The 15,942-nt window shown below is 52.1% G+C and overlaps 1 protein-coding gene across 3 annotated transcripts in view; it reads left to right on the top strand.

Moving 5' to 3' along the window:
* Positions 1-15,942, top strand: part of FAM78B (family with sequence similarity 78 member B) — an 88,311-nt gene that overhangs the window by 40,978 nt on the left and 31,391 nt on the right. The window contains exon 1 of one of the 3 annotated variants that reach the window (XM_072814770.1): positions 11,689-11,870. The exons of the other annotated variants lie outside the window; for them this stretch is intronic. The gene's annotated coding sequence lies outside the window, so the exon portion shown is untranslated. Of the gene's footprint in view, positions 1-11,688; positions 11,871-15,942 lie in introns of those variants that run through there. 3 annotated transcript variants of the gene reach the window in all.

The following is a 15,942-nucleotide window of genomic DNA, read 5'->3' as shown; positions in this document are numbered from 1 at the left end:
AACCGCAGTGAAAAACAGTCCCCAGGCTTTGGAGGCAGCATGGTGTGATGGAAAGCACACAGACACACACAAGTTCAAAGCCCAGCTGCCTCACTTACTTCCTGCATGTCTTTGGACCAGTTGCTTAGCTTCTCGGAGTTGGCGATGCTGCGTGTATAAAACACGGATAATCTGATCTTCTAGTTATGTGAGGATTTAAATAGGCCATACAGATAGAACCTGGTCCAGGTTCTCAAAGAATGTGAAGGCAAGGACTATCTCCAGCTTCGATGGCCAGAACCCCACCCAGTGCCTGACACCATACATGTCGGTTGTCTTCTTTAAGCCATGAGGAGCTGACTCCACTGAGAAGGGCGGGCCGAGTTCAGAGGGACAAGGAATAGGGGACCCAATGGCTGAACTCCACACGAAGCTGGCTCTGGTGACCGGTCTTCTCTCCCATCCTTAACTTTCCTCCCTTGGCTAGGAAATGTCACTCTTGAAATTCAGACTTGTGTCTGAGCTGCTCAGGAGCTCTCTGGGCCCGGGGAACCATGCACCTGTGAGACGTATGGCCTTGGCAAGGCTTTGGGGTAGGGAGGGTGGGGGTGTCCCTCATGTTGATAGCACACACATCCTTTATTCTCTTGACCACTTATATTGGGAATGCCGATGGTCTTTAACTTCTCCTGAGACTATTCATTGGTCTCTGTCCAAGAGGAATGTGTGCTAGAAGTGGAAATGCAGAGAATGTAAAGGCTTGTAAATGGTCAGGAGGAGGGAAACAGCCCTCTGAGGGGACACAGTTGGGAGGAGGGAGAAAAGGAGGGTCAGCTTCCACTTGATACTCTTCTGGGATAAACGTTAGATCATTCGAGGGGTCAGTTGATCTCATAGCTCTGAGAAATCTCCCACACAGAGAACAGAGGCTCATCGTGGGCCTCAGATTGGCGGTTTGTTCTCTTAAATATGATTGCGGGTAGATAGGGGGCTTTGCCCCTCTGCACCATCTTGTTTGGAGTCTTTTATTTCCAAAGAAGCTAAACATCAGGTACTCATGTACTCTGCTGCTTGTAGCAGATGCCACGGAAGGAGCTGAAGGCGACTGGGTGTGTTAAAATCATTTTAACCCATCAAGGCCACTTGGAGTAATTTCCCTGGAAACCTGTGAAAAGGGTTTTCAAGTCGAACTCCAGACAGTTGTAAATGTGTCCTTTTGTTGGCTAACAGAAGGTGAATGCTAATGCTGAGAGGGGATTGGGGAACCAGATGAGTTCTAGTCCTAGAAGCTCTTAGAAGCTCTTTCTGCTCTCCAGGCCTCAGCCTTCCTGGGAAGGCAGTTGGGAGCCAGCCCTATGGGATGGGAACTCAGGGAGGGAGCCCTATCCTGCGGCCAGGTGACCCGGGGCCCATCAGTTCACCTCTGGCCTTGGGCCTTGTGTCTGTAAAAGGAGCACAAGGTATGACTTGAAGAGGAACTCCTAAAGAGAGCCGCCGGCAGCAGGATGCTGTGAGCCGAAGCTGAGAAGAAACACGGGCCTGGGCCTCTGCTATATGGTTCTTATCCCCTCTCAGCCACCGATTTGCTCAACCTAAAGGAAGTCTCCAGATTATGTCAACCGCAGTTTTCTTACCTATGAATTGGGTGATTAGAATTAGATAGACAGATGGCAAACTTTTTCTCTCAAGAGCCCGGTCATAAATATATTGGGCTTCCTGGGCCATATGGTCACCACCGTAACTACTCAGCTCTGCCGTTGTGGCATGAAAACGGCCAAAGGTTACATGTAAATGAATGCGTGCGGCTGTTCCAATAAAACTTTATAAAAACAGGCCACAGGCCCTAGGTCCTGGATTAGAGAACCAATAAGTTTCTTTTTTTAATTCACAGTATTTTTTTTAATTAACAGCTTTACTGAGCTATAACTGATATATAAAAAACGGCACTTATTTACTTATCATTTGATGAGCTTGGACATCTGCACACTCATGAAACACACCATCGCCACAGTCGAGGTAGTAAACATATCCAATAAGCTTCCTCTAACTTAATAAAGTTATATGTTTTATCTAATGAAGGCATAAAACCCATTAGAATATGAAATTGTTGGTTCTTTTATTCGCGATGTAATGAACTGAAATTGTATATTAGATGACTATCTTGGGAGATACTTGATGAAAATTTCATAGAATGTCAGACTCTTAGTGCTCCAGGAGATCTCCAGGGTCACAGAGTGCCCCTGCCCCACCTGCTAGGAGCCCCTCTCCCCCTCCCTGAGCCCTGCTTATCCCTAGCCTGCAGAGGGCTGGTCATCTCGGGCAGCAGCCCCCTCTCCTCAAGCCTCTCCAGCGGTGAAGGCGGACTCTGAGTCCTTGTAGCTTTACCCATTGGCCCTACTGCTGTGCGCTCCTTTGTTCTGCCTTTTTCTGAATTTTCTTTCCCCCTCCTGCCCACAGAGCCTCAGAGGACCCGTTGGGCTCTGCATCCCTCAGTGCATTCCTGGCCTGGCACCGCTGGGCCCCACACCCCTCGCCAGCTCCTTGGGTCTGCTCAGCCCAGCCAGCCAGCCTTCCTGTGAGACCCCACCTAGTTCAACCCCCATGCCCTTCCCAGACAATCCAGAAAGCTCTGCCCATGTCCCTCCCCTGGGCTCCCATTCATCGAAGAAGAAGGTTTACAATATATGAGAACCCCTTGGGTATTTTAAATCTCATTCCCCAGACCAATCAAACCCCCAGTGCCTTCGACCTACTTCTATACCTACAATTGAGCCATTCCTGCCATGAATAAAACAGCCAACTGCCTTCTCGACAGAAATCTATGCTCATGAAAGCAAATATCTGGAGAAAAATCAGTGCCATTAAGACTGGGATAAAACAAGCCCTCAGAACTGCACTTCTCAGGTGGGAGCAAATGGATATGTATGTTATTAGCACATTGGAGAAGCAGCTGCTTGCACTGACCAGGAAATGTGGTATCCGGAGTGCCAAGACCGCAAGGGCTCATCCTCTAAAGGCCCGAAGGCCAACTTGCGATTCAGGGGTCTGTTATTCTGCTGTGGTATCGGGGGCACCAGGAGCAAGCTGCGTGCTTCACAAAATGCCAAGTTAGGCAAGAATCCAACCCAGGACCATGTGTATTTCCCTCAACTGGGGAGGGAAGCAGGAGAGCATGGAAACACAGAAGTCAAGATAAAATGCGGGGACCTTGTAGATCCTGAGCCGGGAGAGATGGCCGGGTGCTACCATTAGAAACTGAAGCTCATCCACCTTGGGGTGGATGATTGTCACGCCCACCTTTTTTTCCAGATAGTCTTGAAGGCCCAAGGGGGTGGTGCTCGGGGTGATAGAACAGAAGCAGTACTTGAACCCAGCCAGCGTCTACCCCCCCATGAGGCAGGGGTGGGTGTCACAGCTGAGGAGGGGAGCTTACAGGAGGGCAGTTCTGCAGAAAACACACACCAGAGAAGAAATATGTAAAGCTCGGGGCTCAGTGAACAGATACCTGTCTTTCCAGAGGGACCTGGAGATGAAGAGCTCTTTGACTTTGGAACGGGGCACGTGCAACGCACTTTGTTCTAACTCCATTTGGGGTTGGTTTGGTGTTCAACCTGGACCGTGCCAGTCTGCTGGTGGAAATTTACTCCTGAATGTCCATTCTTCATAGAGAGCGCAGGCTCTTTTCTTTCCCCGGTTGAGCACCTCTTGCTGCAGAGACATGCAGCTCTGGTCAGAGCCACGCATGGCCTGTGTGGGGACAGCGTTCCCCCCATGGATGCAGATGGATCCGACCAGTGCAGGGTGGCCTGTCTCGGCTGGAGCCCAGGGAGCAGGGGCAGGGTGCTCTGGTTCTGATGGAAGAGGACAGAGAGCCCAGAAGAGAACAGGAGTCTGAACACGTGTTTGAGCAGCTGGGCTCCAGGAGGATGGAGAGCGGCAGGAGCCTGCGCCCTCACACAGAGTCACAACGTGCAGGGGGACAGGAAGCAGCGTGGTGGGATGGTAGCGGCGTCTTACATCCATCTGGGGCTTCACAGTTTTCAAAACACTTTCACACCCAGGGCCTTGTTTTCTCTTTAGAGAACGGGTATTGTGATTCCTGGGTTTTTGTTTTTTTTGTTTTTTGAGTTTTTTTTGCACAAGGAAGGGGAGGCTCAGAGAGATTAGGGGACCTTACCGAGGTGGCAGGTGGGCGGAACACAGCTGACCTCCGGCTTGCTTCGCAGCCACCCCCACTGGCTCTGATGTCCTCTCCCCAGGGAGGCCGTCCGCATGCCCCCCGCCCCCCAGCACTGACCACAGGGTCCCGGACTCCTCTCTCTCTGTTTGCCATCACTCGCTAGATCCTAAGCTGTGTGAAATCTTAGTATCCCCAGGGCCTAGGACACGCCTAGGCACATAGAAAATGCCCAGGAGATACCCAGAGTTCATTGAACATGGCTCCCAGGGCCCACCAGCTCTGTCCCACTGCTGCGTCTACACCCTCTTTGGCATCACGTCCACCCACCTGCCACCAACCGACCTCAAATGCATGAAGTGCTTTCCTACTCCAGTGCCTTTGCCCTTGCTGGCTCCTCAGCTTCCACACATCCATGCATTTCTTTCCCTCCCTTCTTCCAGGTATTTGCTCCAGATGACAATGGGACAACAGTCTCAAAGAGACCTGCCCTGCACTTGTCTTACCCTCATTACCTGGGTCCTGTTTGTTTGTTGTTTATTCCCCCAACCGTCCAAGCTTCCTGAGGGCAGGAGCTTTGTTTGGTTCCGTGCAGGGACCCCAGGGCTTAGAACAGTCTCTGCCACTCAGCAGACATTGTGGAATGAATGAACAAGCCATGTGTTTCGTGTTAAGGCACCGAAAGCTGCTTTCGGCCACGTGTTGAGAGGACAGTAGTACGTATGCCCCTCCTAAATCTCTCACGCCTCATCCTTCCTCCCAAAATTTAAAAACTACCATCTCTAGGCTATCGAATGAGGAAGGCTGAGAGGAACCATTGATACAGAACCAGACTATCTCCCTGGGAGTCAGGAGCCCCTGGTATAGACGTGGGTCAGACACCATCCTAACTGTGAAGAAGGCCGACTCAGAATTGGGGAGGAAACAGCAAAGAACCTACACTATAGTGTAGTTTTCCTACATTTAGGAATCCACATTGTTATAGTCTCCTGGGCAGGCCCCATGTCGCCTCTTCTGTGTCCTTGGAGGTGACTGGCACAGAGCTGGGGAAAGGATGAGTAAAGGTCGCCTTCCCACCCCCACTCTGTTCTAATGCAGGATGGACTAGAGATTTTTTTTTTCCCAAGTCCTGCTGGAAATCTCCTGGCTGGAAACCTTCCCAGATACCCAATTTTCTTGCTTGAAGTGCATTTCTTTTCTCCTTGAAAATTAGCGGAGGAGAATTTGTCTCTGTTACAAACCCCATCCTGGTGCAAAGTGCAGAGGTTTACCCTTTATGCACAAACTTTCTGAATGCTCAGTGTGTGCAAAGCAAGTGCAGGGCCTGGGGCTCCTGGAGGGCGGAGGGGATGAGAAGGCCCCAGGGAAGGGGCAATTCAGACAGAGAAGTTTCTGTGGACTGTGCACTCAGAGGACATATAAACTGACTCCTCCGTGTCAAGACATAGGAAGAACCGTCCACAGGCCTCATAGGGCTCTCCACGGGACACAGAGGGACCGGGGCTGCATCTCATTCCTTATTACCACCGCTTTCTCCTCTCACTCAGCAAAATAACAGGGGGCTTGGGCCCTTCCTCCCGTGAGACCCAAGGGCGTGCAGAATTGGCTCTCCCTCTGTAGGTACAATGACTCAGACCTCAGGAATGTCTTCATACACACACAGGGCAGGAGATGGGGTCAGAACATGGAGAACTTTGCAAGCCTACTAAGTAGCCCATCCCTCCTTCTGTCAGGGATGGGGAGCCACTGATAGGTTTTGAGAAGAGGAGTGGTGTGGTTGGATTCTCATTTTTGAAAGCGGGTCATGAGGACGTTGGTTGGCTTGGACTCATCCCCGAGGTCCCAAGCCCCCCGAACACCACTTCCCCACCTTCCCCAGCTGGGCCAGTTGCATCTCCGTGTGCTCACGCTACAGCTGGACTTTTCCCTGCATGAAGCGCTCATCCCGCGTGCTAGGCTTGCCTGGTCTCCAGTCCTCTTCCTCCCTAGAATGCCAGGCCCTGGGTCATGCTCAGCATCATTTCCCAGCATCCAGCACAGAGCCTAGAACACTGCCGGTGCTCACGAAGTGTATACGTATACGTATGTGTTTTTAACAGATGTCAAAGGGACGATTGAGGTGTTGCACGGGAGAGGAACTCGGGGTCTGGGTGGGCTGGAGCGCTGACAGCAGGAACGCAAATGGGAGGGAGAGGCTGGATGGTGGGCAGACCCCGTAGCCTATGCAGCAGGACCCAGCCTCCTATTCCTCTCCGGCTTTATACCTATGGTGAAGTGGGAGGTTTTAGCCCCACTCACGGGGTATCGTAGGGATGAAATGAGAGTGTAAAGTGGCAGCTCGCCACCAGTGTGATTATAGGCTGCTAGGCTGCCTCAGTTTCCCCAGGACCCAGTGAGATCAGGCCTCAAACTACTAGTTGCTGAGCAGAAGGGGGTACAAGGAGGTAAAATTTCCCTTTTCTACCATCTGCACCTCCTCCTGCCAGAGTAGCCATTGTCCTGGGGAGGCCGCCCCAACAAAGCTGGCGTTCTCTCCTCTCTCGGGGCCCTGGACCCTCTGGGCTCAACGGCCAGACTTTTCTAAAAAGTGGCAGATCTGTACTAAAATTAATTCCGAAAAATTGTGACTGACTGACAGGTGGCCCCCAAACCTAGCTGTGCCATTGACTCTGAGCTAGAAAACCTTTCCTCCCTGGACTTGACTTTCCCCACCACGGAATGGGCATTAGACTGTGTTTTGTAGAGGCTGGCTTCAAGAATTTGGTTCGGTCATGCTGATGTGAGCACCTCCGGAATTCTAACATGCAGCAGAAGTGTCCTTTTACTGGCACACGTGGTAAACCACCACCCCCTCAACAGGTGTCAGTGTAGAGTGTGCACAGAGGAGGCCTGTAGCCAGTGTTGAAGGGATAAATGGGGTCCATGATGTCGTTACCATCCCACATCTTGTTCTATAAAGAAGTCATATGCCAAAAAAAAAAAAAAAAAAAAAGAAGTCATATGCCAGAAGGTACCCGTGGGGTAGTGGATGCCGTGGTGTCCCCAGTGCCACTGGGCTGCCTACTTTTGGCCACTCTTCGGCCTTCGTGGTTTCGCCCCGGTTTGGATCCTGACGGTGCACCTGCTGGAGGAGCGTGTTCCTTCAGTTTCCCCTCGCATGCGGCACTGACGAGGGCCGGGGCCCCCTGCACACAGGCCCATCTCCTTGTCCCCCTCCAGCAGCCCTCTGGATGGAGCACAGCTGAGGGAGCTTGCAGGGGGGCAGGGGCACCTAGAACAACAGCAAAGGGCCAGAGCCTCCAGTCCTCCCGCCTGCTGGTAGGATTTTCTGATGCCACATCAACACCCCACTCACGTGGGTGTCATCTAGTTTAATCCAATTCCTCTTTTGAAATGCAGGAGGGTAGGGGCGCCTGCGTGGCTCAGTCGGTAACGTCTGACTCTTGACTTCGGCTCAGGTCATGATCTCAGGGTCTTGGGATCAAGCCCCGCATCTTGCTCTATGCTCAGCAGGGAGTCCACTTGAGATTCCCTCTCTCTCCGTCTCCCTCTCCCTCTGCCCTGCCCCGCTCACACTCTCTCACACACACTCTGTCTCTCAAATAAATAAATAAATCTTTAAAAACAATGCAGGAGGGCAAATCCTAATGGTCCTTCACACCCCGATGAAAATAAATTTAGTTATATAATTGCCAGCATGTTACAAGTTTTGTGTTTTATAAGCTTTGACATGTCTTTTGTCATCACACATTTAATTTCATCTTCATAACTCTACGATGTAGCTTCTAGCCCTGTTTCATAGCTGAGGAGGCCGAGGCTGGAGCCGTGGAGTCATCTGGACACAGCGACATACAGGCTCCCTTGGCTGCCCCACAGGGTCTCCTTGAAAGGCTGTGGGGGCAGGACTCTGGGGGCCTGGGAACTCAGGACCCACTGCAGAGGCATCCTGGCCGCAGACAGTGAAACAGGCAGAGGATGACAGTGACAGCCAGCCGGCTCACTGTGGCCCCTGTGCCCACACTGTCCTCCTGCCTGAGGCCAGAACAGAGCATGCAGGTCTGGGGCCACTGACCATCTGAGGCCTGAAAAGACTTCAGACCGGGCACAGCTGAGCCTGGTTCAGAGCCTGGTTCAGTACAGTTCATTTCTGTAGTGTTTTTTATTTCATTAGAAAATGTTTTTCTTAAAAAAAAAAGTTTTTCTAATTTTTTACTGCTTTTTAATCTCTCATCTCTGTAACTTAGACAGTTGAACAATGCAACTTTAGATGGATTTCCCAGGGGTGCCTGGGTGGCTCAGTAGGTTAAGCGTCTGACCCTTGATTTCAGCTCCAAGTCATGATCTCAGGGTTCTGGGATGGCGCCTGCAGTGGGCTCCATGCTCAGTGGAGAGTCTGCTTGGGATGGTCTCTCTCCCTCTGCCCCTACCCCCACTTGCATGCAAACATGTTCTTGCTCTCTTTCTAAAATAAATAAATCTTGGGACACCTGAGTGGTTCAGTGGTTGAACATCTGCCTTTGGCTCAGGGCATGGTCCTGGAGACCCGGGATCAAGTCCTGCATCAGGCTCCCTGCATGGAGCCTGCTTCTCCCTCTGCCTATGTCTTTGCCTCTCTCTCTCTCTCTCTCTCTCTCTCTCTCTCTAATGAATAAATAAATAAAATCTTTGAAAAATAACAAATAAATCTTAAGATGATAGATGATAGATAGATAGATAGATAGATAGATAGATAGATAGATAGATAGATGATAGATTTTTCCAAGAATACAGACTTCGGAGTCTAGTGACTTGGGTTCATGTCCCAGCTCTGGCACCTGTTAGTGATACGGCCGCAGGTTAATGACCTAGCCCCCCTGGGCTTCAGCTTCCACATTGTGAGATGAGAATAACCCTCATGTGTACTTCACAGGATCGTTGCTAAGAGAAGGGGGGTGCCTGTCCAGAGTGCCGAACGTGGGGCCTGGCGTGTGCAGAGCACTCATGGAACCGTGGGCTGTCCAGGGCCCTGCTGCACCCCCGTCCTGCCTGTTTTGAGGGCAGGAGCTGGGAAACGCCTGCCTCTTGGGTGACGGAGCAGCCAGCGTGTTCTCTCCGCCCCTTGAGGAGGGGGCGTCTGCAACAGGCAGAGCAGACTCGGGGGGTTAGGATGCGCTCTGCTCTTCATCTGCAAGCTCCAGGACTCAGGGTCCCCCTCGCAGTCCTTCCTCAGCTCCTCAGAGGAGGCGATGCCATGAGGGCCTGGAGCAGCGTCTTGGCCGCAGGTGGAGGGCTCTAAGGGAAAAGTGACCTTTCTGGCTCCGTGGCTCCTCTCCTCACCTAATTCACACTCTGGACCCAAAAAACCAGGATTCATGCTTTTATAGAAATTGGGTGAAGTGAGCTGAGGATGAGAAGCCAAGCAACAGGCTGGGCTTCACAGAACCCTCTTTGGGCTCCCACCTGTGTTTTCCCTTGACCTGCCTCTGTTTTGTGTCTGTCTGGGGACCAGAGTTGTGAATACAATTATAATAGAAATGTGATCAGTGACTAAGAAAACTAATCCCTCGTAAATACGTTCTGAAGATGGGAATGACTCAGCTGAAAGGGAATTGCAGAGGCAGTGGAGAGAGACACCCCAAGAAGTGAGACAGAAGCAGCAGTGCCAGGGAGGCCTGACCGTCTCCAGACACGAAACTGGCCGGGAAAGGCCAGGCCGCTGAGACCCGTCTCCTGATGGTATTCAAGTCCGTGAGAACCTGGATGATCATGCAACTTACTGAACTCAATTTATATCCTCGTAGGCAAAATTACTATGACCTGGATGGAAATGTAGCCAGAGAGCAATAAAGAACAGTAAGCCACAGGTAATGAACTAGCCCTGGGAAGCCAGGAGCCCTGCTCTGTGTCTGGTTATATTTTCAATATTCCAGGAAATTAGATAGTATTGAACATTGACCGAGTGCTTATTAGGTACCAGGAGCTGGGCTGCAAACCTTAATGTCCTGCATGCATTGGGTCCCTGCAAAAGCTCCATGCAGAAGGTGTCCCAGACCAGTATCCACTTGATAATTTTCTGACGCGTAAAGACATTTTCTTGGACTTTGTGAGTTTGACTTTTCTCCCACTTCAGGTGGCCAAAAAGCAGTGATAATTCCAGTTGCCTGTAATGAAAGCAAGAGACTTACTACATTTCCAGAACAGACTACAGGTATAGCAGGGACAGTGTACATGAACCTCACAGTCAGTGTGTCCTTGGTGGCTCCCAGCTCTTCTGGCCTCTGTAACAGGAAGCCCTGGACACATCTGACATTTCTGGCTTTCTCTCTGTGTGCTTGAGATCATTCATATCAAGTGTCTTGACTTGATGGCCAACCTCTGAATGCAGAGGCCCATTTATTGGGGTGCAGAGAGCAAATGTGAACCCATTATAACCCTATCCTTCCCATCCCTGCCCATCAGTCTTGGAGAGAGGCCTACTTCTAACAAACTTAATAAATGTGGGATCTGGGACACCTGGGTGGCTCAGTGGTTGAGCATCTGCCTTTGGTTCAGGGCGTGATCCCAGGTCCTGGGATCGAGTCCCACATCAGGCTCCTTGCGGGGAGCCTGCTTCTCTCTCTGCCTGTGTTTCTGCCTCTCTCTCTGTGTCTCTCGTGAATAAATAAATAACATCTTTTTTTAAAAGTTTTAAAAAATAAAAATAAAAAATAAATGTGGGATCTCCTTGATGCAGAGAACAGCAGGTGCACTGGGCAGGGCCCTCCTGGGACATATCCCAGCCACCTGGGCCTTGCAGTTGCTTGATCTAGGGGACATAGGAAAGAGAAGGCTCAGGTCCAGGCCAGCATTCCTGAGATGGTCTGGAGAACCCTGTCGACAGTGGCCTGTAACTGGTCTTCACACAGCGGCCTTTTACTTTCCGCCCTCTAGGTTTGGTCATCGAAGAGTTGATACCAGTCACTTTGTTTCTTTCCACTGCTGGGTCCTTCTTATTTGCTCAGCAGGGACCCTTCAGGTTTCTTTGTATTTCCTAAAATTTATGGGGCACAGGGCCTCCCCAAGCATAACAGGCTCCTCTGACAACTAATTCCCAGTATTATGTGCAGAGGCCCTTGGACCCTGCACCTGTCCTAGGACGGTGTCATCCCAGGGGCTCTTTGGGCGACTGCCTCGCAGTATCCCGGAGCCCTGCTACGTGAGGTGTCAGAAGCTATGTCTCTCACACTTGGGGGCTGCAGTTCTGCTCTCCCAAACTCCCCCCTTGGGTTTTCTGTGTGACTGGGTTCCACGTGTCATGGAATCTGAAGTGACTGATGCCCACCTCACTACCAGCCGACGTGCATGTGACATGTGCTCCCTATGTCAGTGACTGGCCAAGCAAGAAAGGAGTGAGGGCATTAATGATCAGCTAGGCTTGGGCAGTGGCTCAGGGGAGGAAAAAAAAGCCTCTGATTGCTCCTCGCTTGCTCAGGCCTTGGCCACAGGAAGAAAAGATAATGAACGGTGTCCAGAACAGCCGAAGGAAGACAGCAGTTACAGTCTCTCACCGCCCAACTCTTCAAAGACGCCCAGCTGTGCCCAAGGAGGATGTGAAGTCAGGATTTCATGACACCCAAGGCCTGGGCCAGTGATAAATCCCTGCTCGTTTTCTTTTGAAGACAGCTCTTCATCTTCTCTGGATCCTAGAACTCCAGCCTGGTTTCCCCGGTAACGAGGCTGACGTCCTGTGGCAAAGGTCAGCGTGCGGTGGGGGTGCGGGCGGACCTACCCCAGTGGTGTTCGGGGACCAAGGCCCCCGGGCGGGGACAGGAGCAGGAGAACATGAAAGCAGCCTTCTTGGGCTGCTTCGGGCCAGTGAGAAATAGTCTACTCCTTAGTCTGCATCTGCGATGAGGAAACAGGCATAAGGTGGCCAAGTGACTCTCCCCGGTCACGCGGCTTGGACTCTGTAAAACCAGGAATTAGATCTCTCGTGGGGCAGGTTTTCCTTCCTTCCAGAAACCGCTGCCACTGGCCGACCATGGGGAAGTGGTGCCCTTAAAGCTGTTCTCTGGGAGAGCAGGTGGGGGTGTCTGGGGGAGCGGGCCCAGCTCTCCGTCCCCACCGGAGCCACCAGCCCGGTGCCCACAACAGTCGCCTGTCCCCAGCAGTGGCTTCCAAGTCACCGCAGAGACTCGAGGGCCCAAAGAGGGACTGGAAGGTCCAAACTTGAGCCCTTCCTACCCGCCAGATCGACTCAGGATGAAAACTTGCTGAGAGCAGCAGAGGCTCCCAGGACGGCTGGCAATTTGAGTTTCTTGGAGATAGACAATATGTTGGTACCAGATGTCATTTTAAGCTAAAAACCTATGGTTATGTTACTTAGATGATCTTCTTTATTTACTCTAACCCATAATCCAGAAGCCATTCTCGATTGAACGTGGGCCGCTGAGCATTCCTGCGAGAACCACAGCTCCGTATTTTTAGGTGTTACCATTCCCAGCTGGGGAATTACATTTCTGTCTGCAGCTTGCTGCATTTAGGGTCTGATCATCTCTGTGTTTATTCTGTCACTGGTCCTCAGGAGTTAGCATCCCACTCCTCTCTGCTGGGGGAGTGTTGCCCCCCCTAAATGGGTCCGAATATGCTCCCCTACTCCAGCCCCAGAGACTGTCCCCTCGGGGGGGTCTGTGCATCGCTCACCGTATCTACCACTTGGGCAGTTCCCTGCTCATTTCCTCCTTTTGGGTAGGGGTGGGGAGGGGCATGACTGGGGAGCCTGAAGGGCCCTAGGGCGGCTCAGGAGCTCTGGGCCAGGGGCAGGGAAAACCCTGACAGTGCCTGGAGGTCCAGGCTGTGTAGCTCCACTGGAAAACGGTGATGGTTGCCTTCCTATCGGTGCAGTCCCTAACCTCCCCTACCCTGGTGGCTCTGACAGCCCTGCAACAGCAGCAGGAAGCTAGGAGGTGCACCCACACCCCCAGCTGCACCCACACCACAGGCTGGCACCAGTGCTTGTGATGCCTGGACGTGCCTCTACCCAGGTCCTTCTGGCCTGGCTTCGCCACCTCTTGTGGGACTGGGTCAGTAAGAGGGCCTGTCATCGAGTCATTCATGCTCAAAGGAAAGGAAGCTACCCCCCAGGGAAGCCGCCTGCACATGGGGCCTGGGCAAGCCCTCTGGGGAAGGGGAAAAGTGCCAGCCGGCTAGCTCCTGCGGGGCCGCGCCAGGGCACGTGCAGAGGGCTGGAGCTCACCATGCCTGATGAGGATGGGCAGGAGGCTCTGGAGGGTCAGAGCACCTGCCAGTTTGGCCACCTCTGATGTGTCACCTTGGACAAGTGGTATTAGTGCTCATGTCCTTCTATATTAAATGGATCTAATAATATCCACTGTGCAGAAGGGTAGCCATGGGGATTAAGTGCATCAAAAGCACTATACTCTGTGCCATGGAATAGTATGGAAACCACAGCAAGTAGTCCTGCTGTGCTTCTGGCTGTCACTACAACAGAAGTCTTGTCTGGGCCCCCTCCTGCACACGTCAGCCTCTGCAGCTCTAGGGTTCCCTCCAGAATACGTAGCCACTCTGATTCATGGCAGCATCCGTACGGGGCCAACATGTTCACCTGCAGAAGTAGTAGGGTGCATCCTGTCCCCACAACTGCGGGACACGCCAGCACGGTCCGCCTTCTAAGGAGGGTACAGACTGGAGCAGAAGGGAGTCTGTCCCAACAGAACGAGAGAGCGTGGGGCCGGATGCACCTGAGCCCCGGGGCTGCATGGCCACCTTGCCGCTTTTGGAGTGCAGGTGCCCACATGGCACATGCTTTGCCCGGGAAGAAGACCCGCCGCAGCCTGGGGGCGGCCTCCTTCAAGGAGCACAGGTCACATCTTCCCTCCAGAGCAGGGTGGGGGTCTTCTGCTTCTGGGTCCCCCAGCTCCTGGCTGCAGCTTCCCCCTCCATTGGATCCCCGGCACTCCTGTTCCTGCTCTTCGGGGGCCACCGTCTTTTGGCTGTGACCGCAGGCCCTTGCCTCAGCACTGTTCAACCCACCCCACCTCCCGCCCCGGAAAGCTGCTTCTCTGGGGCTGCATTCAGAGCTTCCTGTGTGAGGTCAGCCCTGATCCCAACCTCTGCTTCCTCCCAACCTCTAGCTCTGTGAAGTGTGGCCTCAACACACACACACACACACACACACACACACACACACGTTCACATTCCCTGAACACCTCTCCCCTCACCTCCAAGGCCCCCCTTTCCTGTGGCCCTCCTTGCTCCCCCTTTCCCTACCTCTGTTCCCTGTGCACCTCCATCCCCCATACTCCCTCCTGTTCCCTGTGGTTCCCCCCACCCCCCAAGCCGCCCACCTCTGTTCCCTGTGCATCCCCCCTGCCCCATGCTCCCTGCCCTCCCCAGGGAGTTACCACTGTTCCCAGGACCAGCAGTCTCCCCTCCCAGCAGCCCTGTCCCTGTATCATCCCAGCCAATCAAGAGCATCAATTCTTCCCTAAAAATCAATGCCTGCTTTACCTCCACTGCCTCATCTACTCTGCTAATTTTGTTCCTTTCTTTAAAAAAAAATAAAGAACACTTTCCCTGTGACCCCCCTTGCCTGCCAATTCCCGGCCCCTGAGAAGTCTCTGCTGAACAAGATTGCCTTTTTTTCTCAAGGAATTGCTCTGACACACTTTCCTTTCGTGTTTGTCCTCCGTTAATTCAGTGCAGGCTTGATGTCTTAGAGCCTTTACACGTGAGAAGGGACAGAAAGACCATTAATGTAAAAGAAAGCCCTTTGCTTTAAAGTGGGGATCATACAGGGCCTGGCATGTCATGATATTTTGATTCTTCTTCTGCTTTTGGCCCAGGTAAGAAGAGAACGATCAGACCCCTTTTTTCTTGGTAAAAGTAATGGGAAGGGCAGGTACTTGGGATAGCTGCATAAAAATTAGGATTTATGACCATCTGCATGTTTGTGCTGCCGTTCACAACTGCCAGGTGCAACTGGACTTGAGGCACCACTTAGCTGTGTGTTCCTACCACCTCTTCATGCCCAATACCTCTTCTGGGTCTTTCCCTATAAACTGACATGCCCCACTTTAAGAAACTGGATATCTATTTTTAAAGAAACTTGTAAAATAGGAAAAACAAATGGGTACTCGTTTATCTGTTACATCAACCGTTTTCTGTTCCAAAAGTGCTTCTTTGCAAGGCTCCTTTAATGAATAGCTGCCCCCGTATGTTTATTTCCTGGCATATTCTTAGCTCCAGCGGAAGTTTGCAAGTGGACTTGAAGGAGCATAGGTTTGGGGCTCGGAGAGGTCCGGCTTTAATCTTAGCATGGCTGCTTAGGGGCAAGGTGGAAGGTCTCTAAGATCCAACGTGCTCATCTGCAAAGTGGGCATCGTTGGAGGATTCAAGTTACTTATTTCTTCATTTGTCAAAAATGCGGATTAGTGACATTCCTCAGGGCCTCTTCACTCTCACCTTATCCTGCAAAAATAATCAGATACATGGCACCAAATTGAAGGCAATATGTTTGGGGAGTTGGGTGTGTAGTCAAAGCTGTGCTGCCTACACAGAACACCCTTTGGGGAGCCCTTCCCCGGGGGCTCCAAGGGCCAGGACTGGGTTTCCAGGTGGGCAAGGCTGGCTCGCAGTTGAGGAACACCTAGGTCTGCGTCCCGGATGACAGGCTGAAGGAAGCCTGAAGCTCAAAGACCAACAGGCAGCCAATAGGCAGAGAACCAGGAGTGAGTCCACAATGGAGAGTCTACAGGACGGGAGGGTGGGAGAGGGGAGAGGGCCGGGGAGAGCACTGACCACCCGGA

Source organism: Canis lupus, chromosome 38 (genome assembly GCF_048164855.1).
Source record: "Canis lupus baileyi chromosome 38, mCanLup2.hap1, whole genome shotgun sequence".
NCBI lineage: Eukaryota > Metazoa > Chordata > Mammalia > Carnivora > Canidae > Canis > Canis lupus.
The sequence above is the reverse complement of the archived record's forward strand: the minus strand, read 5'-3'. Positions and strand labels throughout refer to the sequence as shown.